Source organism: Silene latifolia, chromosome 6, assembly GCF_048544455.1.
Source record: "Silene latifolia isolate original U9 population chromosome 6, ASM4854445v1, whole genome shotgun sequence".
NCBI lineage: Eukaryota > Viridiplantae > Streptophyta > Magnoliopsida > Caryophyllales > Caryophyllaceae > Silene > Silene latifolia.
The window spans coordinates 2,052,666-2,077,455 of record NC_133531.1 but is presented as its reverse complement, the minus strand read 5'-3'; the positions used below and the strand labels follow the sequence as shown (position 1 = coordinate 2,077,455).

At 40.0% G+C, this 24,790-nt stretch overlaps 1 long non-coding RNA gene across 1 annotated transcript; it reads left to right on the top strand.

Moving 5' to 3' along the window:
- Positions 1-12,755: 12,755 nt before the first annotated feature.
- LOC141658459 (uncharacterized) lies at positions 12,756-15,181 on the top strand. The gene is made up of 6 exons (XR_012549268.1): positions 12,756-12,940; positions 13,875-13,937; positions 14,160-14,269; positions 14,449-14,526; positions 14,610-14,709; positions 15,105-15,181. It is a non-coding gene; the product is annotated as an uncharacterized LOC141658459 (long non-coding RNA).
- The last annotated feature ends 9,609 nt before the right edge of the window (positions 15,182-24,790 follow it).

The window sequence follows — 24,790 nt, the reverse complement described above, 5'->3', positions numbered from 1 at the left end:
GAGCCATCTTGTGAGTACCACGCCACACCGCCACTTAACTAACGATCACGGATCTCAAAAATGCCATTGAAGAGTTGATCCTAAGGGGAGCCTCGGCAAATATGTTCTTAGAGGCCAAAAAGCCGATACCGGCGTGGTCAAATAAGAAATCCGTCTTTGAACGGATAGGAGTAATCCATGTTGTCATCGGGGCAACGAGAACGGTGGTCCGCTCATGGGGCACAAACGGCACCGAATGAACTATATCGAGGCCATCAACTTTGTGCCCAACACAAAGAACCCCGCTTCCAACATCCCCAATATAACTATTGGGAAGAAGGACTACGAGGGAGTCATCGCTCCTCACAGCGACCCGCTTGTAGTCCACTTGGACATAGCCAACCACCTGGTGAAGAGGTGCCTGATTGACACAGGCGCCTACACAAACATTATGTACAGAGAATGCTTTCTCAACCTCGGTTTGAAGGTTGAAGACTTGAGCCCCTCGCACCAACCCGTTGTACAGCTTTTTCCGGGGCCTACTGGTACCCCCACAGGGTCAATCAGCCGCCCGGTGAGGTTCGGGCGAGGGGAGTGCGGCCAAGAATGTTATGTCTGAGTTCGTGGTCATTGACGGCTCGTCCGCCTACAACGTTCTCATAGGCCGAGTCACTTTGAGTGAGGCCGACGCTGCGATGTCCATCCGGGCCCTGACATTGATGTATGTCTCGGACCGGGGGGAAGCGCATAAGCTCGTCTCGAAGAACGAGAATGACGAAGTAGTCAATGTCCAAGTATCCGCCATAGGGTGCAACATGCAGTCCTTCAAAGTGGCGAAGAAATCAGAGAAGGGGAAGAGCCCATCCTTACAACAGGAGGGTGATCCAATGAGCACCAACAACGTCAGCATGGTCGAAGGAGCGGAGACCGGGGAAGTGGAGATTGACCCAGGCCGCACCGTAACTGTCGGTGTCAACCTGGAGCCAAAATTCAGGGCCGACCTCCTAGACCTGCTGAGGAAGAATAAAGACGTCTTCGCCTACTCAGCGGCCGAGATGTCAGGCGTGAGCCGGGAGGTAATTGTTCACAAGCTGAACGTGCTCTCCACCGCTCGCCCTGTCAAGCAAAGAATGAGGAACTCCTCAGCCGAGAAGGATGAGGCCATCAAAGCCGAGGTAGATAAATTACTAGCGGCGAGCTTTATCATGCCTTGTACTTATCCTGAGTGGTTAGCTAATGTTGTAATGGTGAGGAAGTCGTCGGGGGCATGGAGGATGTGTGTAGATTTTACCAATCTTAATAAAGCATGCCCCAAAGATTGATATCCCTTGCCTCGAATAGATAGTTTAATCGACGCCACGGCAGGCTACACTATGCTGAGCCTGCTGGACGCCTTCTCAAGATATCATCAGGTATTCATGGCCGAGGAAGACATGCCTAAATGCGCATTCATCACCGCCAACGGCACATACATGTATAAAATGATGCCGTTTGGTTTGAAGAACGCCGCGCAAGAATTTACACAAGACTGTGGACAAAGTGTTCCAAAATCAAAAAGGGCGAAACATTGAGGCTTACGTCGACGATGCTATTGTAAAAAGCAAGTCCGACAAATGAGCACTTAGCCGATTTACACGAGACATTTTGTTCACTAAGGAAATACAAGATGAAGCTCAACCCAATGAAATGCAACTTCGGTGTCCGGGCAGGTAAGTTCCTCGGCGTACTTGTCGTCCGCCGGGGGAATTGACGCCAATCCGAGAGAAAGTCCAAGCAATCCCGGACTGCCGAGCCGAGGAATCGAAAAGAGGTTATGATGTCGACCGGGAGGATGGCGGCTCTAGCCCGTTTCATCTCTCGGTCAACCGACAAGAGCACCCCATTCTTCAAAGTGTTGAAGGGGAATAAAGACTTCACTGGGGAGGAGCGAGCACGCCTTTCTGCAACTCGAAAGCTCATCTTCGACTCTCCCAACCCCGTCCAGTGCCGATCTTTGGGAGACGCTATATCTCGTACATAGCAGCTTACCTCGGCCACGGTCGATCTTTGTGATCGTCGAGAGAAGAGGACAAGCAAAGAAGACCCAATCTACTTCGTCAACCATACATTGTTGCCCGCCAAAGAAATTACCCGCCGATTGAAAAAGCAAAGCTTTGTCGTCGTTGCCGCAAGAAAACTGAAACCCTACTTCGACGCACATCCCGTGACGGTCTTAACCGACCAACCATTGGAGAAAGCATTGGAAAAATTCGAACAATCCGGCAGGCTCATCAAATGGGCGGTGGAGCTATCCGGCTTTGGCATTCAATACAAGCCGAGGCCCTCGATTAAGGGGCAAGCACTTGCAGACTTCCTGGCCGAGTGCACATATAAAGAAGAGCAAAACCCCGGAGTATGGGAAGTATACACCGACGGATCCTCCACGACGAACAGTTCAGGAGCCGGCATCCTTATCATCAGCCCAAACGGGGACGAGTTTGAGTACGCCTTGAAATTTACCTTCTCGGCCTCAAACAACGAATCCGAATACGAGGCGGTGATAACAGGAGTTGAGTTAGCTAGAGCCGCCGGGGCGGAACACATCATTTTGAGAACAGATTCACTTTTAGTGGCTAATCAAATCAGAGGAGAGTACGAGACTCGAGACGACGGGATGGTAAGATACCTGGAAAGGGTAAAAGCTGACACTTCAAAATTGAAATCTTTTCAGATACAATGCATTCCCAGGTCTGAGAACAACCGAGCCGACGCTCTCTCAAAGCTTGCCAGTTCAACCATCAAGAATGTCACCCGAACCGTGCTGGTGGACATCAGGAATGCCAAAAGCATCACCGAGACCGTCGGCATGGTAGGCGACGTAGAGGCCGAGACGACGTGGATGACTCCGATAATGAAGTACAAATTGACAAATGAGTTACCGTAGGACCGCAGTCTCTCGCAGAAGATAAAGAGGATCGCAGCAAGGTACCTGGTGTTTGAAGGAGAATTATACAGGAGGTCCGTGATAAGGCCACTATTGAAGTGTGTCGGCCCAGCCGACGCGGAGCTAATACTGACAGAAATTCACGAAGGCATCTTTGGACACCACATGGGGGCAAGAACATTAGCCCACAAAGCTCTCCGAGCCGGCTACTTCTGGCCCACCATGCTTGAAGACTCCAGAACAAAGACCAAGAAATGCACAAACTGTCAGATGCATGCTCCGGTGATACATGCTCCTTCCGGGACTGCGCAATGCGCATTTAGTCCCCTTCCTTTTGCACAGTGGGGGATGGACCTGCTAGGGCCATTTCCAACGGCCTCCGGAGGAAGAAAGTTTTTGATCGTCGCCGTTGATTACTTCACCAAATGGGTTGAAGCTGTAGCAGTACCTGCGAAGACCACGGCGGCCGTCAGAAAGGTAATCTGGGAAAATGTCATAACTCGTTTTGGGTTACCCCAGGTCATGGTATTTGACCACGGCCGAGAGTTTTGGAGTGACACGATAATGAACTGGTTGGAAGAACTTGGTATCAAATTTGCATACTCCTCCGTCTGCCACCCACAGAGCAACGGACAGGCGGAGGCAGCCAATAAAACAATCCTCAACGGTTTGAAGAAGAAACTTGAAGACCTAAAGGGAAGATGGGCCGATGAACTACCCGGCGTCCTATGGTCCCTCCGAACCACGGAGAAAGAAGCAACGGGGTACAGTCCATTCCACTTAGTCTACGGGTCCGAAGCCGTCCTGCCAATTGAAGCATCGGTGCCGACATTGAACGGCTACCTTTGACCGGTTGAGAACGAGGAAGGCCCGAAAGCCTCCCTAGACCTGGTCGAAGAAAGCCGAGACACAGCACGCCTCAACTTGGCAGTATACCAAAACCGAATGAGAAGAGCCTACAACCGAAGAGTCCACAAAAGGGACTTAAAAGTAGGAGATCTAGTCCTAAGAAAGTCGGCCGCCACCAACAAAGGAAACATTCATGGTAAATTGACGGCCAACTGGGAGGGTCCCTACAAAGTGGTTGAAGAAATGAGGCCGGGTACATACCGGGCCGACGATGACATGGAGGGTGTGCCTTTGATGAGCCATTGGAACACTGACAACCTCAGAAAATACTTTGTATAGCGGCGGAGGTGTACAAAACTATTGTTGGCACCCCAACGCGTGTTTATATCTAATGAAGAAACATCCCAGTTTTTCCATCAAAGTGTTATCCCCTCCTTCGTCATACCGAGGTAGACGCCGATGGTTAAAACCGGGCAGTCACCCCAAGAAGTAGAAGAAACGTATACTCAGTGCAGTTTAGACGCAATTCTAGCCGCCTCGGCCAACCGAAGGCCTGACAGACACTACAAGAAAAACGCGGCTTACTGACGGCCCTACCGACGGAAAAAAGAGGCCGTCAGAAAACACGGGTTATTGACGGATGTGTGACGGAAATTCCGTCAGTAAAGTTTCCTGACGGATATCCCGTCAGTTTCTATTGGCGCGTTGACCAAGTCAAAGGCGCCAAAAAAACTGTGACGGAAATTCCGTCAGTAATCTCTTAATACTGACGGAAAATCCGTCAGTGAGCTTTACACGTTAAATTGGAGGACAGCTGGAAATCACTTTAGCCTTCTGACGGAATATCCGTCAGTGTTTTCAAAATACTGACGGAATATCCGTCAGTGGGTCAATTATTAGTTGATATTAGTGTGTGACAGGGTGTCACAATAAGTGTAGCACTGACGGATATTCCGTCAGAATTTTCAAAATACTGATGGATATTCCGTCAGGATTTCTACTTTAACTGACGTGTACAGTCACTTGCATTATTTTCTGATAAAGTGAACGTATGACGGATTTTCCGTCAGTATTTTGAAAATACTGACGAAATTTCCGTCAGAGGTTTCTATTATCTGAAACACGCGAAGAGTTTCTCCTTCACTTTACCAAAATTCCCCCAAATCAATTAAAATCGCCTTAACCCTTACCTCCTTAAAACCCGACACCACCACCACCCTCCTCCACTTCCGGCGCCACCACTACCACCACCACGCCGTCGCCATCACTATAAGGTAATTAACTTTATCTTTTTTTTCTATTTCCTTTATCTTTTTTCCTTCTCCTTCATCCTTTTCCTTCTCCTTTTCTTATTTATCTTTTTTTTTTTTTGTTAATCGCCAGCCGCCGCCTCCGCCAGCCGCAGCCGCCACTGACTGCCCTTTCTTTTTCATTTTTTTTTTTCAAGTTAATTAGGTATTACTCCTTTTAATTTTTTTAATTAGTTTAATTAATTTAGATTATTAGTTATTGTTTTAATTGTTGTTGAAAAAGGGTTGGTGTTGATGCATGTTGACTTAGGATAGAAGCCAATGTTGTGACGGATGTATGTTGTTAATGTATGTTGTTAATTTAGATTATTAGTTATAATTTTTTTTTTAATGTATGCATGTTGTTAATTTAGATTATTGTTAAATGTTAATTAGAATAGATATGAATTAGACTAGATATGTAAAATGAAAAGTAAATCATGTTAGTTTTTGTTAATTGAAAAAGTAGTCATTGTTGTATGTTTTGTTTTTAATATTGTTAAAATTATTGTTCATATTGACCTAGTATTCGCTTCAAAAATTACTCACTAGGAGTAATTTTTGAATAGTCCCCGTTTTGGGACTGTCTTTGTACGTTTTAAGTCACTTAGGTAGTAAACATGTGCTTGTGATTTCTTAATGAGAAAAGAGTTTGGTGACAATTCCTTTAATGTTCTCTAAATGCATATGTAGAGTAATTATTTATTCTATATTGTATATTTGGAGAACGGATGGGAATTGCTGCCGAATTTTTTTTCTCATTAATAAATCACAAGTACATGTTTGCTAGTGACTTAAAACGTACATTGATGGGTTTAGGTTGGAGTGATAAGGACCCAATTCAATGGAATAAAATATCAATGGAATAAAATATAACAAGAAACCGCCAAAGTGGGTGCCTATTTCTTGGTTGGAGAACCTTAGGAATAGGCCAAATGATGCTACTTTTGCCAAACATTCGAAAATCAACACGGCAAATAGGAAGTCGGGTGGGAAAGATGGGAAAGCATTGGGCACCCACACTCTTGGTCGGAAGAGTTGCTCCGATGCTTTCAAGGAATTGGTAAGTATTGTTTATATTGCTTTTAAAAAGTGGTTAATATATATGATTGACAAAAATATACTTGATTTTACTTGTTTCCATAATAATTTCAGGGTCAAGAGGCCACCCCCCACAAGATGTTCATGAAGACGAAGAAAAATAAGAAGGGCGAGTGGGTTAACCCTCGAGCGGCTGATATTGAGGTAAATTCTTGAATTTAATTTAATATTTATTTTTATTACAAAGAACGATAATCTCTTTCTTATAAAGATAGGTATATATATATCATTTATGACGATTTTCTATTTTTTTTCAAATAAGTGATTTCCAAGAGGAGATGAGCCACCATTGCCACACTGGACGGTCTCCCGACGAGATTCGGGCCTACTACAAGGTCAGTAGGAGGATTTGACGAGAAGAACCGGATGTTTGGGACAGAGATACAGGCCCAAATATGGTATGATCTTCCTCCTAACAAAGCTGGCCGACGGTCTTTATCTTATGCTCCTAGCATGATTTCACAACTTTCCACCCAAATGAATGATGAGCGATCCGCTCGAGTTGCTCTTGAAAGACGAGGTTCGTGAACAGTCAAGAAATGGCGGCAATGAGAAAGGCTTGGGCTGATTTGCAAGCATCTCAACCCCCAAACACGTGTTCACAATTTACTCCACATAGACGGGATGACTTTGGGGGTGGTGATGACGGGTTTGGAGGTATTGGTGGTAGTTTTATTGACCCTATAAACACTTAGAGCCTTTAAGTTAGAGCCTTTAGGTTAGAGCCTTTAGGTTAGAACTTTAGTTTAGTTAGTATTGTCGTCTAGTAAGTATGAAAGACATGGTAAAACAATTCTCTGTTTAATTTGTAAGACAATGTACAAATTTGACTATGTTTTTATGTAAAACAATTTGCGTCCCCTTCTCTTTTGTTGTCTATTGATTCCCGCATTAGCGGTCGACGTGAAATGGATTCCCGCTTGGCGGTCGACGATTGGATGTGTTTTGCAGGTTTTGTTTATATTGGAAACGATGCAAATAGGCATCGTGGCTGGGCAGCAGGTCAGTATTTGAAACGATGCAAAAACGATCGTGGGTCCGGGCAAAGCAGCTGCCGTATCCGTCCCCGTTTTTTAATAAATCACGGAAATTCCGTCGAGATTTTGTTTTTACCGACGGAATTTCCGTCGATTTCCCGCATCATTTTCCCAGAATTAAAAGAAATGTGCCACGTGTCCCACCGACGGAATTTCCGTCGAAATTAAAAACCGACGGAAATTCCGTCACTACCCTCTGTTAATTTGATTTCAGAAACTTACGTGGAATGCCACGTGTCAGACACAACTGACGGAAATTCCGTCAGTAATGAGAAACACTGACGGAAATTCCGTCACTATTGACCTATAAATAAAGACGGATTTTCCGTCAAAGATCCGTCAGTGTTTTGGAAGACTGACGGAAATTCCGTCAAGATGTGTATTTTACTTGACGAAATAAGTCGACCACGATTCCTGACGGAATTTCCGTCAGTAAATTGAAATACCGACGGAAAGGCCGTCAGTATGGGCTTTATTTTTCCGTCAGTTTCCCGCGTTTTTCCTGTAGTGAGAGGAAGCGATCAATATGTCTACAGATACGAACGCTGTCGCGCCGTAACCCCTAGTCGCCTCGGCCAACCGAAGGCCTGGCAGGGGACACTGTTGGGAAATGTGTCCTCAACAATAGTGCGATCACATGATTTAAATATCATTATTAAATCTCATTTTAAGAATACATGTGGGATGTAATATTTTACAAGTCAACTGGTCCACACATATCGGTAATGATTGGCTGACTAGAGTTTGACATTACTGTCGTGCGACGGTGGTGATCAGTTGATCCCCTTAGGTCATACCTATAGGGAAATACTCTTAATTGATTATTTAATTAATCGTATACCGATACGAGTTAATTAAATTGCTTAAAATTGACGGATAATTTTGTGAGTATAATTTACGTATCTCATTGTAAATATGATTAAATGAGACACGGTCTAAGTAATCGAATTGTTTTATTACTTAGATGAAATTATTGTTTACAGAAACAATTGAAATGGAATGAATAAATTATTATAAATACAGAATGTTGTAGTTTATAATTTGGAAATAATTTTGGTACAAGTAATTACGAATTACTAGTCGATTCTGTAAATGACATATTTTATGAGTATGTTGATTTTTAATATGTTAAAAATACATTACAAATTCACATGTCAAGTAACATGTCACATATGTCACACTTGACAAATGACAAAATAAAATGGACCTTCCATTTTATCTTGTATAAACCAAAAATTAGGAGTATTAGTGGAATAATTATGTTGATTATTTTAATAAGAGAAAAACATAATTATTAAAGTCTAATCTCTAGCCATGCCCACCTATGCTTTTGAGAAGAGCAAAAACAAAAAGTATTGGGCATCCTACCCAAGCCAATTTTCGGCCAACCATACAAGAAAAGAAAAAGAGCTTTTTCTTTTCAATTCATTCATTCATCATTTTTACATATAACATTTTCTAGTGTAAGAAAGTGGAGAATCTCTACAATATATGAATTTTCTAGAGAAATAAAATCTCACATATACTCCCTCTTGACCGAGTGATTCAAGAGCCAAAAAAATACAATTTATTTTGTATCAATTTTATAGCAAAAACTAATATTATTACTAGATCTAAATAATATTGGTTATTAAGATGTATTCCTTGGGTATATGCTTTTGGGAGGGATTCTACATTTGAATCCTTGTTCTTCCATTTAGAGAGCTCAAGAACAAAAGAGAAGGAGATCTCTTTTGTGCCCATATAAACCGAAATACCCATTGTAAGAATATGATTTCTTCTCTATTTTGTTTATTTGTTTGCATGCATAAAATCCATATTTAATTTTATGACAAATTAATTAAGACATATATGAGTATGTTAGTGTATATAGATCTACTTTTTCTTTCAATCGGTATCAAGAGCCATGGTTGTTTGCATGCAAATCGGTTAAAAGTTTTTCCGAGTTATAAGAATAACAAATAAAACTTGTAAAATTTGTGTTATTATGATATATCACGAAATTAATCCATGCATGTTAATATTTCTGGTCCTAAAATGTTTTAGGATATTTTGGTTAATTTTTCGGATTTTTATTGTTCATATTTTACAATAATGGCATTTAAATACTCCCTCCGACCCAGACCAAAGGTAACAGTTACCTAAAATGGACGAACCATACCAAAGGTAACATACTATAAATGACATATTTTTGGACAATATAATCCTTATACTCTCCTCATATTTACACAAATGCCATCATGTGGCCCACCCACTAACTCCTTATTTAACTCACCTAAACTCATTTAATAATACCCACTACCCATGTGGCCCACTACCCATGTGGCCCACTCACCAATCTTTCCATCTTTGCCCCTCATTTTTACCTCTTTTCTTAAATAACCCATTTTTCACCATGTTACCTTTCGTCTGGGTCGGAGGGAGTATGATTTTATGAGTAAAAATGTCATTTTTGGTCTAAAATTAGCTATACTTCGAATTTTAAGTTGATTTTTGGATATGTTGTCACATATATTATTTTGAGATAACCTGTAAATTTTCATAATTTTTTGGACTTGTTATGCTCGAAAAATGAATTTTTCATTATTAAATTCGGATTTAAGTGAAAAATAGGTTAATATGAGTTAAATTTCGAATATGGTCATAGAAAATTAATATGTTGTGACATGCAATTTTACAAGATGTGTGTAAAATAATTGGCTATAAAGAAGTCTATTTGCATGATTTATGGATTTTTGAAGAAAAATAGCATAAATAGTGACATTATTAGTGGAAAATTAATAAAACATAATCTATGACTTAGGAAAAACGTCTAATGTTGCATTTTATTATCTTTTTCAGATCTAAAATTAAAAAGTTAATGAAAATAATTTTTCCATGTTTTTATGATTATTTTATTAAAATCGATAAACCGCAACATTGTTTTTCCGGAAAAATTTCGATATTTTTAACCTAAGATTTTGAACATTATGAGTGTCATGGAAATTTTCCAGAATGTTCATGAGTTTAAATTTCAAATTTTGAATTTATTTGAAATTTTGTGATTTATTTGAAGTTTAATAGCTTATTTTTGTAATTTTTTAGTCCATTTATGAACAATTTTATAAAATATGGGTTAATTATGGTCAAATTATTAGTGAAGACTAAATTTTGAGTCCTAAGAGGTTAGGGTAATTAACTTATGCATAAATATGAGTTTATGTATTTTTGTGATTATAAAATGTTGAAATCACGCAAATCCGTAAAAACCGAGTAATATACGATATTGGCTAATTAAAGGCGATTTAGCATAAAATTGAGCATGTTCATACATATTATAATGCTGCATTTTCTTTATGATTGTCATAATTTTAATTTATGTAATTTTGAATTATGTAATTTTACTTAGTATGGCCTTAGTTTTAATTGATATTGCCCGAAATGTATGGGAATATCGATTCGGTTGTAATTTTATTGTGATCTCGTATCACCGTTTTGTAATTTAATAGATTTATTTTATTTTAGTTACAAATGTATAATAGGAAATTATGTAATTTATTATGTAATTTTATTCATTCCGGAGTTCCCAAAGACGGATTTCTTCAAGAATGGCGATACATAAAGACGGTGTTACCTCGAGATGCGTGCCACAACCGAAGTTCAAGGGACCAATGGAGTTGGTTTCCGAATATGTAATAGTTAAATAGTTTTTCTATTTTAGGAAAGGCCATACTAGGATTTATTTATCTTTATGCTTGCATTTTATTTTATGTCACATGCATCGCTAAATCGCCATAACTAAACATGCATTGTCATTTTATCGAGTTTATCGACCGTGTCAATTAAAATTATCGTAGTTCACCGCTTTAGTTCACTTAAAACGTGATAGATAATAAATTGACATGACCTCTCGCTAAAACAATTAATTGAGACATAGCCTTACCAAATAGTAGAAACCATGAAAACCTATTTCGCGAGGGAGTGCGCTCGGCCCCACCGGGGTACAAACCTTGTTACGTAGGGGAAGTGGGTGATGAATGTTAATCCACCGAATTCATGTTGATAAGGGATGTATCGGCCACACCGTGCCCAAGTTAATATGGGTTTGGATCATGGACACATTTATTCGAAATTTGGATTGAACTCAACAAAAGTATTTGATAAGGGATGTACGGCCCCACCGTGCCCTTGTCGATGTGTTTTGGGCTATAGATAATTGTTAATGTAATGTTATCGACCAAGAGTTCTAAAAGTAGAATCGATTAAACGTTAATCCACCGAGTTATATTGATAAAGGATGTATCGGCCCCACCGTGCCTAAGTCAATATGAATTTGGGTCTTGAAATCATTTATCATAGTTGGGTAGAGGTCACTATGTAAATGCTATACTTGTTTTTCAAGTATTAATAAAACGATAAATGTTAAGTTTTCCACTATTCCGTTTTTATATTGTTCTATTTCTTTACCACAATTCATATACGATATCATTTCGATTTTGATAACGAATCTCCATTAAAACATCGTAACTAAAGACAAATATGAATTTGCTTCTAAAACCTCATATGAACCATTGCTAAGGATCTCTTGTAAAGAGTATAGATTGAAGTTATTCATTATCAAACAGGTTTTTGATTCTTGACTAACACATCTACTTACAATGGATTATTTTTCATGTACTTAAATGAATTAAGTACCTTGAAGCGATAAATTGTTTTGGTAATTAGTTTTGTCAAGAATTCGTAATTGACCAAAATAACGCAACCACTTCAATGAAAGTTTTAAGACTAAAACGAACAAATGAAGAGTGATCTTCGTGAATTCAATTTTGCTTCTCAAATCAAAGACTCATTGAAATAAGTGGGAGCATTGTCTTAAACCGTTAAGATGAGGACGAGGTTCAAGAAGTAAAGATAATAATGGAATTGATACAAGGTAATGTTGAAAGTAAAGTCATTGAGGAATGACGATACTAAACCTATCAATCCCGACCAATAAAGTTTCCATTGTCTTAAATGTTGGACACAAGAAAGGAAACTCGCCCAAATTATCAAGAATCAACAAGTTAGTTGTGGGACATCTAATGGGACCTTCTTCTCTAAATGTTTATTTGATTAAACATAAATTTTGCTAGTACCACTTCGTCAATATTAGAAACGAGTGGAGGTTTTCATCATTGTACTTGATACATAGGATGATTAGAATATGACGACTAGCAACAATAATGTCGAGAGATAGAGTAATTGTGTACTCAATCTAGTGTTTGGATTTAAAGTTGTACTTAATTGTGACTATTAAGTGCATAAACTCACTAGTAGAAAATATACATTTGGCGGGTATAATTGGCTACGGTTGTTGTTAATAACCGTAGCCTTTTATAAATGGCTACGGTTATTGGTAAACAAACATAGCCGTAAGTACAAATCCAAGGAAAAGACTACGGTTTCATAATTGAACCGAAGCCTAATATAGAGAAAAGACTACGGTTATACTGAAACCGAAGCCTTAAGTATGAGTCATGAGTGTATGACATAAAAAATACGGAAAATCTCGAATTTAATATTTAACTCAGCCAATCATCCCTAAAGTGCCTAAACCCCAACCACTCCATTTTTAAGCGGACTGCCTATCTCCCTCAACACCCCAAATCATCACCTCGACGGCCATCAACGGCTCACCGGGAACCTCGCATCGACAGCCATCAATCTTCTCACTTTTGTCGAAACCAAGATGCAATTCGCTAGCGCAAAAGCATGGAAAAGGTTTCAATTTTTCCGATTTGTTGGTAATTATGTCATCGATCTATTTTCAATTATTATAATTGTGTTTATGGCGATTTTATTGATAAAAATATTGTGATGTAGATCGTATAGTGTTCAGTTTATGACATAATTTGTGTAGAAGTTGCAAAAGGTTTGAGTTAATTTTGAGTAATGATGATTTGACTAACTTTATTGTTCACATGATGATGATATTATCAATTATATTAGGATTGTGGTGGATTATTGACTGCTTTATTGATTTGTGATGCATTAATATATTCGATTTAGGTTAATATGTAACTGTAAGCGCGTAAGCGTCCTTGGAATTGTGAAACTTTATCCCTTTTGTGTGTTATGGCTTTAAGTTGTTTGAAGTGAAGATTAGCCTTCTTATTGGAAAAAAAAAATCCATCTTTCGTGAGGTATTGGCAAAATGTATTGACTTAAGGACAACGTTGCTCATAAACTAGGCAATGTAAATGGCCTATTAGAATGTTGAACATTGTCTTTATGATTGATCTTAATAAAGTTTGTATTAGAGGAAAAGTCACATGCTCACTAATGAATGTTGCTTTCAATTGGGGCTAATAAAGAATTAAGCTTGTGAAACAACGAGGTTAAGTTCCAATTTTTTAAACGTTTGAGTTGCTTTTAATGAGATGGAATAGCGGTTTTCTGCTACAGGTGTGGAAAACTTCACACTAGAATACTAGATCTTCATTTTGTTTATAAATTGTTAAACTTTTGCATCTGTTCTGTGGTTTCATGCTGTTGAAGAAGCATGCTTATTTAATTTGCTCGTGTAAGCTCTACCTAGCCCCTTTTTAGATTTCTGACAACCATAATGCTTCCATGCTGAGTTATCGCAATTGCCTTCTTGATCCATCCAAACTACATGGCAAGTGAGTCATTTAGCCTTTTGATTATGATATTTTCAATGGTGAGTTGGTTTTCTAGGTTGTTGCTGTTGTGAAATCTTCTACCTCAAATGGTCTTGGTGATATGATTTTGACCCTGACGGTATGTCGATAACTGAATGTTCATAGGAAAAATATTCATGATAGAATGTGTATCCTTGATTTTTGTCATGTCTCATTTGTGTATAATTGCGTAAGATTGATTACATGTTCTCTTTTATCTTTTAAGTTATTATTGTCATCAGTTTTTATGCTTGGTATTCAATTTTATGCTATCTTTTGCAATTGGTTTTAATGAGACGATATCTTTTTGGGAAAATTGCAGGAGACCCAGATTGTGGGTGAGAGCCAGTACCACCTCCATTAGCACCACCTCCATTGGCTCCATATAAGCAGTGGAATTCACCAAAACTCTCTCTATAGCTGCTCAAATAGGTATGATTATAATCAGGACTTGGGCTTTCAGATATTTCCTTTGACCCGAACTCTTTGAAGGAAAAGTTTGTTTATCTCTTTATTCATGGAATTACGTATCTGGCGAGGAGTAGTTTCTTCAGCTATTATTTTGCTTCTTGTGTATATGATATATGCTTGTTCTCTTTCATTGTATTTAGGTTCCTGCTGATGGAGTGCTAATATCTGGTCAAGCTCTTGCTATTGATGAATCAAGTATGACAAGAGAGAGCAAGATTGTAAGCTGCTTAAAGTTATAAGTTCTCTTGATAATGGTAGCAATGATTTGAACTATATTTGACTCTCAGTTGGAATTCTGCAGGTTTCTAAGAACCATAAGTCACCTTTCCTATTGTCGGCTGTAAAGTAGCAGATGGCTATGGAACTATGCTCGTAGTGATTTCTATCTTAAAGTTGTACAGGTGACGGACTTATGTTTTAATACAGAACTAATGCGCTATTGAGTCCGTTTAATATCTGTTAAGCTATTTCTCTTTTCACAATTTGATAGATGTTTGATGATTCTTTGTTATTAAGGACTATGACTGTAAGCTCTTGGAAAATCATTGTTGTATTGTTGTTGAAGTTACTTTGGAGTTTGACTCACTTTTGTAGTGCCGAGTCATTTCAATAATTTTTCCAAGCAATTTTGTTGGGAAACTGACCCTTCAAATACAAGAATGTGAGGGGTGCAAGCTAAAAAATTGATGATTCGATTCTCCTACTGATTCTGACACCTTATTATCTGCAGTTCATACTACTTAAAATTCTTCTGTGAAGTCCAATATGTTTTTTTTTTGTCTGTTTTTTTTTTCAGGCATGGAGAGACATGAATTGTGCCTAAGAAATTGTTGATGTGTGAAATCAATTTGAATGATGCTACTTGGAGAAAATTTGTAGCTTTACCTTTTGCATCCGAGAAAATTTATTTTTTTAGCAAAGTATTGATATTAATTTGTAATGTTAGTTGTATGATAAACACTGGTTTTGTAATTAATTATTATTATCTTAATTAAAGAATTTACATTTATAATAAATCATATTTTTGTAAATAATTTTTTTTTTTTTACAATTTTAATTGAGAAAAGGCTACGGTTGTTAAAAGAGAACCATAGCCTAAAGTGACATATGGCTACGGTTTAATCTTAATAACCGTAGCCATAAGTCACTTTAGGCTACGGTTCATATTAATAACCGTAGCCATAAGTCACTTTAGGCTACGGTTCTTGACCGTAGCCATAACTACTTGATCTAAGGCAACGCCCCGATTTACTACGGTCGAGGAACCGTAGCCAAAAGTCGTTTTTAATCGTAGCTAAAAACCATTTCTGTACTAGTGACTCTAAATAAGAATATAAACTTGTTAAGATACAAAAAGGGTTTTCACTTTTGTGACCCTATACACCACGATTTGATGTATGGCTAGCCCATTATCAAGGTGATTATATTCTAAAACAAACTAGAATGATATATCATGTAGATGATGTAAGATTCAAATTGGTAACCCAAGATTAAACCTTAAATTTTGGAATGATGAACGTAAAGAGTTATCGAGTACTCTTGAAACCATTAGATTGTTAATGGTATATGCGTATCTTGTATTCAAAGCAAGATGTCTCGTGCCTTTTGGTTGAAAAGGAGATCGAGGTTGTAAATTATTGATCCAAAATAGGTTGATCATTCTCTTTTATCAACGATTTAAGTTGACGCTAAAGTGTTAACTTAATAAGGTAAATAGAAAAATCTTTAAAGAAGTTTAAAGAGTTAAAGAAATCACGATTTAGTCGTGATGGGATTATCAAAGTGAAGACTTTGATATAAGCCAATGGAAATGTGATCTAATATCACAAGTTAATCTCTCTTAGCACGCATTATGAAATAATGTGTGATTGGATAAGAAATCAAACGCTATTCGATATGGTTTGAACTTCAATCAAGTTACTTTGAGTTACTTGATCCTTTTGGGGATTTTATCATTTTGTCTAAAATTATTTTTCCACTAAATCGAATCATATGAGATATGAAATGGTAAGAGTACCATGGTTGTAAGTTTTTCACAAGAAACAAATGCTCATTTTTCCCTTGCAATTATCACGAGCACGACGGGTTTGCGGCTCATGAAGCTGTCTTTCTAAAATACAAGTTTATTTTAGAAGACAGAGTGGGAGAAATTATTCAAGAGCCACAAAGAATGCCACAGAGAATGTTATGTCGCAAGAAACTGGTCTTTCTTGGCTACATGAGACGTTTTGTGTAAAATATTGTTTCTTTAAAACCTAGGAGGTTAAATTCGTCACTTGTTAAAGATGATGAATTCATGCTACTCTTAAGAAAGTAAAGAGCTTATAACTTACAAAAGAAATTGTTTGATTCAAGTTGATTATTTCTAGAAAGTAATGAACATATGACTTACATAAGAGTGTTTAAAGTCACAACTCAATACAAGGCCTAGAGCCATGAAAATCCGAAACAAAAAGGCTTGATTAGTGACAAAGGGTTTTGCACTAATAAAGAGATATTTCAAAGCAAGATTGGTTGCAAAGGGTTTTGCACTAATTAAAATGCTTAAGTCTATTTGGATCTTCTTAAGGATTGTGTTTCATTATGAGGTTATGAAATACGTAGCAAGTGAATCTAAAACCCGCTTCTTCAAAAGACGGAATGTATTCAATACATGTCTTGAGTTTTGTAGATTCTTGCAATCCTAAGATTATGTGAAACTTAAGAGACAATCTTAAGTAGGACATCAATGAGTTGGAATCAATGATTTGATCATGTTATAAAACGTTTCTCGATAAGTCGATAAGTTGTGTTTATACATGGAGTTTAGTGGGAGTTACGGAAGTTTTAATTAGTCCGATATGTGGATGACATATTGATCATTGAGAATGATTTAAGACTTTTGGAGTATTATAATACATCTTGAATATCCGGATTTATGAAGATAAATCCACATGATATTAGCGTCAGTAAGAAGTCTTATGTTGATAAGATTCATGACTAGTTCAATTAAATTGAACATATTTGATTGATTTCATTTGCTTCCGCTGCCGAATCAACTAAAAAGAAATGATGTATAACACTTCATATGCTTTGAGTATGATGAATTGTTTTCAAAAAAAATCGAATTTAAGTAATCTTTACCAAGTAAGTCAGAAAATTACCCTTAAGTGCTTGCAGAAGCATTAAGGAAGTAAAGCAAAGTGTTTATGATGCAATGTTGTGTAAGGGTGTTACACAAGTGACAATTGACAATTGAGATTGCGCATGGTTTCCGACAATACCATAATCAAAACACATTAGGATGGTTAAGATACCATTGTGGCAATGTTAATTAAGAAGTAGATTTTCTAGAATCGTTCTAGGCAATGAAGAACAATGAGTGATATTTATAACGGAAATTGAGTACACTTGTGATCATGAGATGTGCAAGAAGGATGGGTCCCGCACACTGTGAAAACAGTGGGAGCTATTCTTAGGCTAGAGGGCCTATGTCTTGATTGGATCTCGACACGTACTCAGAAAGTTTTGTAATGCAAATGTATACATTACAAAAGGAAAACGAGTATGTAGTGAGGTTGAGTAAGGTACAAGAAATTGATAAAACCTACTAACCAAAGCCTTCTCAAAGGCTAAACATGATGAGTCATGTCATTTCAATTGAATTGAAATGAACAACTACGTACAAGATCAAATTAGATTATAGAACATGAAATAGTAATCAGGCATTGACTATTCATGTGTGATAATCGCATTTGTCGTTCGAGTTTTATTTTAAAACTCTTTTATTATACTTTGTTACATCCAAACGGGCTGTGGAGACAATTGAACCCCGTTAAAGTGAACATGGATTAACATTGTATTTGCCCATAGTTACTTGTATGAGGTGACGTCTCGAAGTAACTAGAGTGTGATGCGATTGATGGCAAGTTCAAGTGCCATAGAGTCATGTGAGATGACTAGTCGATCACATAGGCAGGTATTTAGGAACATTTTGTCGGGCCTTATGACCGCTTATAGAGTTCTGGCAATTTATATAGCCTGGTCGTGGCGAGAGCTACTATATTATTCAAATGAGTCGATTCTTTTGACTAAAGACTATTCACCTAAGATGGCACAGTTTCAGATTAACTTTGATTTGTGTTACTACGACCTTCGTAAATGGGGTCAAATGGGCATATTTTGGGTTATGATGGCTGTGGCTAGTCGAAGGGAATGAGTGCGATAGGAATTGTCCATCCCCTTGTCAGGGTTAAAACAATATCTCAGGGCCACTCGAGGAGTAATGAACTGGAAATGCGTGGCCACGCTCGGAAGGTATCTATGATAGATAAATCCGGTCAATCAGTTATTCTCCAGATCGAGGAAACCACTCTCGATATGATCACTTGCAAGTACGACCTGAAAGACACCTTGCATTGAGTGGGAGATAGTAATAGGACAAGAGAATTGGTGACGCACACTTGTCGAGGACAAGTGGGAGATTGTTGGGAAATGTGTCCTCAACAATAGTGCGATCACATGATTTAAATATCATTATTAAATCTCATTTTAAGAATACATGTGGGATGTAATATTTTACAAGTCAACTGGTCCACACATATCGGTAATGATTGGCTGACTAGAGTTTGACATTACTGTCGTGCGACGGTGGTGATCAGTTGATCTCCTTAGGTCATACCTATAGGGAAATACTCTTAATTGATTATTTAATTAATCGTATACCGATACGAGTTAATTAAATTGCTTAAAATTGACGGATAATTTTGTGAGTATAATTTACGTATCTCATTGTAAATATGATTAAATGAGACACGGTCTAAGTAATCGAATTGTTTTATTACTTAGATGAAATTATTGTTTACAGAAACAATTGAAATGGAATGAATAAATTATTATAAATACAGAATGTCGTAGTTTATAATTTGGAAATAATTTTGGTACAAGTAATTACGAATTACTAGTCGATTCTGTAAATGACATATTTTATGAGTATGTTGATTTTTAATATGTTAAAAATACATTACAAATTCACATGTCAAGTAACATGTCACATATGTCACACTTGACAAATGACAAAATAAAATGGACCTTCCATTTTATCTTGTATAAACCAAAAATTAGGAGTATTAGTGGAATAATTATGTTGATTATTTTAATAAGAGAAAAACATAATTATTAAAGTCTAATCTCTAGCCATGCCCACCTATGCTTTTGAGAAGAGCAAAAACAAAAAGTATTGGGCATCCTACCCAAGCCAATTTTCTGGCCAATTCATACAAGAAAAGAAAAAGAGCTTTTTCTTTTCAATTCATTCATTCATCATTTTTACATATAACATTTTCTAGTGTAAGAAAGTGGAGAATCTCTACAATATATGAATTTTCTAGAGAAATAAAATCTCACATATACTCCCTCTTGACCGAGTGATTCAAGAGCCAAAAAAATACAATTTATTTTGTATCAATTTTATAGCAAAAACTAATATTATTACTAGATCTAAATAATATTGGTTATTAAGATGTATTCCTTGGGTATATGCTTTTGGGAGGGATTCTACATTTGAATCCTTGTTCTTCCATTTAGAGAGCTCAAGAACAAAAGAGAAGGAGATCTCTTTTGTGCCCATATAAACCGAAATACCCATTGTAAGAATATGATTTCTTCTCTATTTTGTTTATTTGTTTGCATGCATAAAATCCATATTTAATTTTATGACAAATTAATTAAGACATATATGAGTATGTTAGTGTATATAGATCTACTTTTTCTTTCAGACACAACGGTCGATACGCTAACATGTTCACAGCGGCGGTTGGGAATCGCAAATCGGACGCCTCGGCAAGACCGAGAGTGAAAGAGGAAGCGACCAACATGCCAACATGTTAAAGACGTTAGATACAGTTGAGACGCATTCTAACTGCCTCGGCCAAAGCCGAAGGTCAAAACAGAAAAGAAAAAGAAGCGCTCAATTAATAACGCAAGAAGACAAGTGGAAAATCCGCTAACATGTTCACAACGGCGGTTGGGAAGCGCAAATCCGACGCCTCGGCTAGACCGAGAGTGAAAGAGGAAGCGACCAACATGCCAACATGTTTAAAAGACGTTAAACACAGTTGAGATACGCATTCTAACTGCCTCGGCTAGGCCGGAGGTAAAAAAAGAAAAAAGCGCTCAATTAATAACGCAAAAAGACAAGTGAAGAATGGTGATCAAAGCCCCGGCCAAGCCGGGGGCCAGTAAGACAAACTTTATTAAAGAAAAGATTACAAGGAGAATACAGACGACGGCCGTCCCCATAGGGATAAGCCGAACACAACCTACCAAAGTTTTTTACAAAAACACAAGGAAAAGCAAAAGGTTACAGACTTAATCGTTTAAAGCGCCAAAAGATGGCAGGGAGGAAAGGCTTAATAATTGGCCCCCGAACAGCTGAAGCTATCCGAGACGCCGGGTGAGTCTGGTGACGACCGCCCGTCTCCCTATGCTTGATGCTGCCCCCCATCGGCGGCAGAAGCATCATCTTCGGTGGCCGGCCCAGAGGAAAGCTCGTCATTCTCACGCGCCTTTAGCCTCTCAGCCTCCTCTTCGGCCTCCTTCACCTTTGCATCGTAGGCCGCCTTGGCCTCAGCTATCTGAGCCGCCTTCGCCGCCTCCGCCTTCTCCGCAGCCGCTTTTTCCGCAGCTTCGGCCATCTCATCCAGAAGCTGGTCAAATTCTTCCCACGGGAAGGAGCCTTCAGGAACGAACTTCTTGATTGCCTCCCTGGTCGCTTCCTCGGCCTGGTCCCGGAATTGGGCGCACATGTTAGGGATGAGCTCAGTTTGAAGCATCTCAATATCTTTCTCCTTTTGGGCAAGGATAGCCCTCGTGCCCCTATGAGCCTCCGACTGAGACAGATACAGATCCTTCCATTCTTCCCTCTTGGCAACAACGGCGTCGTAACCGCCCTTATACCTGTCCCGCTCCTCCAGCAGCTTGGCAGCGGTGGCATCAGCAGCCTCAACTTCGGCCCTCTCGGCCAATAGCAGCTTCTCAGCTTCCTCCACACGCTTTCGTGTAATTAGGAGGTCCAGCTTAGCCTTCCCGGCTTCCCCCTTTGCAGCGGAAAGATCAAGCTTAAGCCGTTCGATCAGTGGCCCAGCCTGGGCCATGGCCTTTTCTTGCTCCATAATGTGGGAGCCGGCCAGTTGAGTCCACTTCGCCAGCCTCTTGTATATTCTTGTACCCTCCGCCACAAGCTCGGAGGGGGAACCTTCTCGAGTACGAGTCAACGGTGACATTTCTATCACCCGCCTTCTCAGTCGCTTCTCTAATTGCCGCTCGGTGAGAACGGCGGCCACGACGCGGATCTACAAAAATTCACACAACAAGATCCATGTCAACATTCATCGACACATCGTAGAGTCTGTCATCGGGAATGCATAATGAACCAGCTAAGTCTGAACCACGAGTTAGGCCCGTACCCGATCTGGACCTTCTTAGATAAAGGACCGGTGAATCATTCTTTTCCCCCAGAACAGCAGTAGAAGCCGGCGGTGGCTCTTTTCTCTTCTTTGGAGGAGGAGGGCCCTTCGCAACGGTCACCACCTCCTTGGTGATATCGACGACCTCAACATGCTCCTTCCGGACCGTTGGGGTTGAAGAGGAGTTGGGATTGACGCCGTCGCCGACACGACGCGCCTTTGGTTTTCTCTTTGGCACGCCTCCGAGAACCCGTGCTTGAGCCACCGCCGGATCCAGTGCCTTCAGCTGCTTGTCCATGAGTTCGTTGGGAGCCAGTCTACGATCACGGGCGTCAGCCTGAGGATGCCGCTGAACGACCTTCCCGTCCTTATCAAGCTCTAACCTCTTCAAGGTCCTCTCAGACAGATCCTGGCCAAACCGGTCTGCAAGAAACCAGACAAGAGTTAAATAAGAGAAGTAAAACAAAGCTCTAAAAACAGGAGCATAACAGGCAAAGATGGGCCTCACACCGACCCTACTCACCCTGGTTGAGAGCCGGTATGAGGCCGACGCGGCAAAGCAGCTCATCCTGAAGAATAATCTGAGTCGGGGGCATCCATCCCTTCTCAGCATCGAACAGCTCCATCGCCCGCTTTTCATTCGCATTAAGACAGACCTTCGAAGCGTCCATCTTAAGCTTACCCCGGGAGATATATTTCTCATATTCTCCCCGATTCTCGCACCGCAAGTGAACAAGGCTCTGGAAAGACCGAGGCAATGGGTAGTCCTCCGGCACCTGGACGTACACCCACCGCCGTTTCCAGTCCTTGCAGGAGAAAAGCTTATCAACGGAAACGTAGCCCGGCTCCATCTGCACGCTGTACCACCCCACTTTACCGGGGGTCGACGCCCGAAGATGATGAAGCCGGCGGAATAAGTTAACTGTAGGGATCTCCCCCTTAAAGAGACAGAGCTACACGAAGCCAACTACCGTCCTAATGGCCAACGGATGCAGTTGAGCCACAACGACGTTCATAGCTTTGATGATGGCCGTGACGTGTTCATTCAAAGGAAACCGGAGCCCATACTCCAGGTGCCTGATATATACGCCGATATGACCCGGGGGAGGGCAACAGACCGCCTGACCCTCCTCAGGGATAACAATTTTGTACCCCTCACCAAGGGAGAAATGGCCCTCGAAAAGAGTTCCACCGGAACAACTGGCGAATTTATTGGTCCAGGCACGATCAAGACCAGTCATGCAGGCCTCGCCGTGATCCATGACGTACTGCCTCCCCTCATTAAGATGAGCCCTCTCAGCGTCATCACCGTCATCATCGACATCATCATCATCCTCCCAATCCTCCAAAGCCTTTGGATCGACTTCGGGAGAAGGAGACCTAGGGCCCCCAGACCTTATCGGGATGGCGTCTAGTATCTCCTCCTCATCAAGACGCGACGGGGAACCCCCCGGCGCACGGTTACTAGGTCCGGCATCAGCAGAAGACATGCTTACAACAAAACTTGCAAGTTAAAAAGTTGAGAAAAATTTGTTTGTTTACCTTGAAGAAAAGCACTAGCCGAAGTAACGACTCTGAAGATTAGAAGAGAGAAGCCCTTGAAAGTTTAGAGAGAAGAAAATTTTAGAGAAAATAAAATTGGTGGCCAATTTCAGGGACTAACTGCTCTATTTATAGGGGAAAGCCCATGAAGAAGGACCAATCAGGGCACGGCCCATGAAACGTCAGCCAATCAGCGAACAGACACGTGTCGGACATGCAACCACGGAATGTCAATCGTTGCAACAGTTGAACGTCAATCAATGCAACAGTGACCAAGCGTCTTCAACACGCCCCTTCATTTCTCTCTGCCTATTCATCTTCCTCAACAAATTCCTAAGTATCTGTTCTCCTCCGGCCACATGATTAACCAAGCTAGGTAGCACCGGCCGGGGGCAATCAAAAACAACCGGCACTCTCAACCCTGGTCTCGACAAGCGTCACTCTCTTTTCCACATCGGATGCCCTTTACACATCCATGTGGAGGGGGGATATGGTACGGCCTAAGCAGAACCAAGCCGAGGTAGAAGAGGCCGAGATAGAAAATTTTTTACTTGCGCAAAATATACGCTCAACATACATCGGAGCCCATACCACGGCATAGACTACGCTGGGGGCAAATTGATGGGGCATATTCTGCACCCGCTGACCAAGTCAACATATTGAGCAAGGTCAAAGATATCCACAAGCAAGTCAACGACTTAGAAAATTTAACCGACGCAGCCTGTCGGCCTGCCTCTTGTGCCTCGGCTAGGACAACTAGCCAGCCGGGGCACATATCCGCGAACTCATATCCAAGACCCCTCGGCGGCGAGTCAACAGGGCCCGCCGGCCTGCCATGGGTCCCTCGGCCGAGGGTAGATCAGTCTTTCCACCTGCTAGCCACTTGGCCACTACGTGACAAAAGGTGAAAGTCTATAAATACTCCTCAACTCTCATTGAAGAGAGGATCCAGAATTTAACCTAAGAATCACTATTCATCTGGTAATATCTTCCTTATCTCTCTACAAAATATACTTCGCCAAGTAACAACAACTTATCTCTTTAAGTTTACTGACTTGAGCGTCGGAGTGAGTTCGCTCGGTGCAAAGCCGAGCCCTCAGTTTGTTCATTGTTTCAGGAGAGCCCAAGGGAGGATTCAATCAAAGACATCATTCTACAAGCACGGGTGGTAACAAATAACTGCTCTGGAATTACACCCGGAACAACTTTGTTTATTAGCATTATCATAAACTTAAGGCTTAAGCCATCAAATTAGGCTTGAAAAGTTTGGAACAACATTTAGAAAAAGGCTAATCCCCCATAGTGATGAAACTATACATAATAAGTAGATTATCATTTGCTCATTTTTCCACAAGGTAGGACATATGACATATCTATAGATTAACATACAATAGAAGAGCAACTAGTCTTGCTTGTGACGGGTTAATCTCGTCACAAGCTTGTGACCTCTCACAAAAAGGGAGAGGGAATAAGGTGGGGCATCCCCATGTGCTTC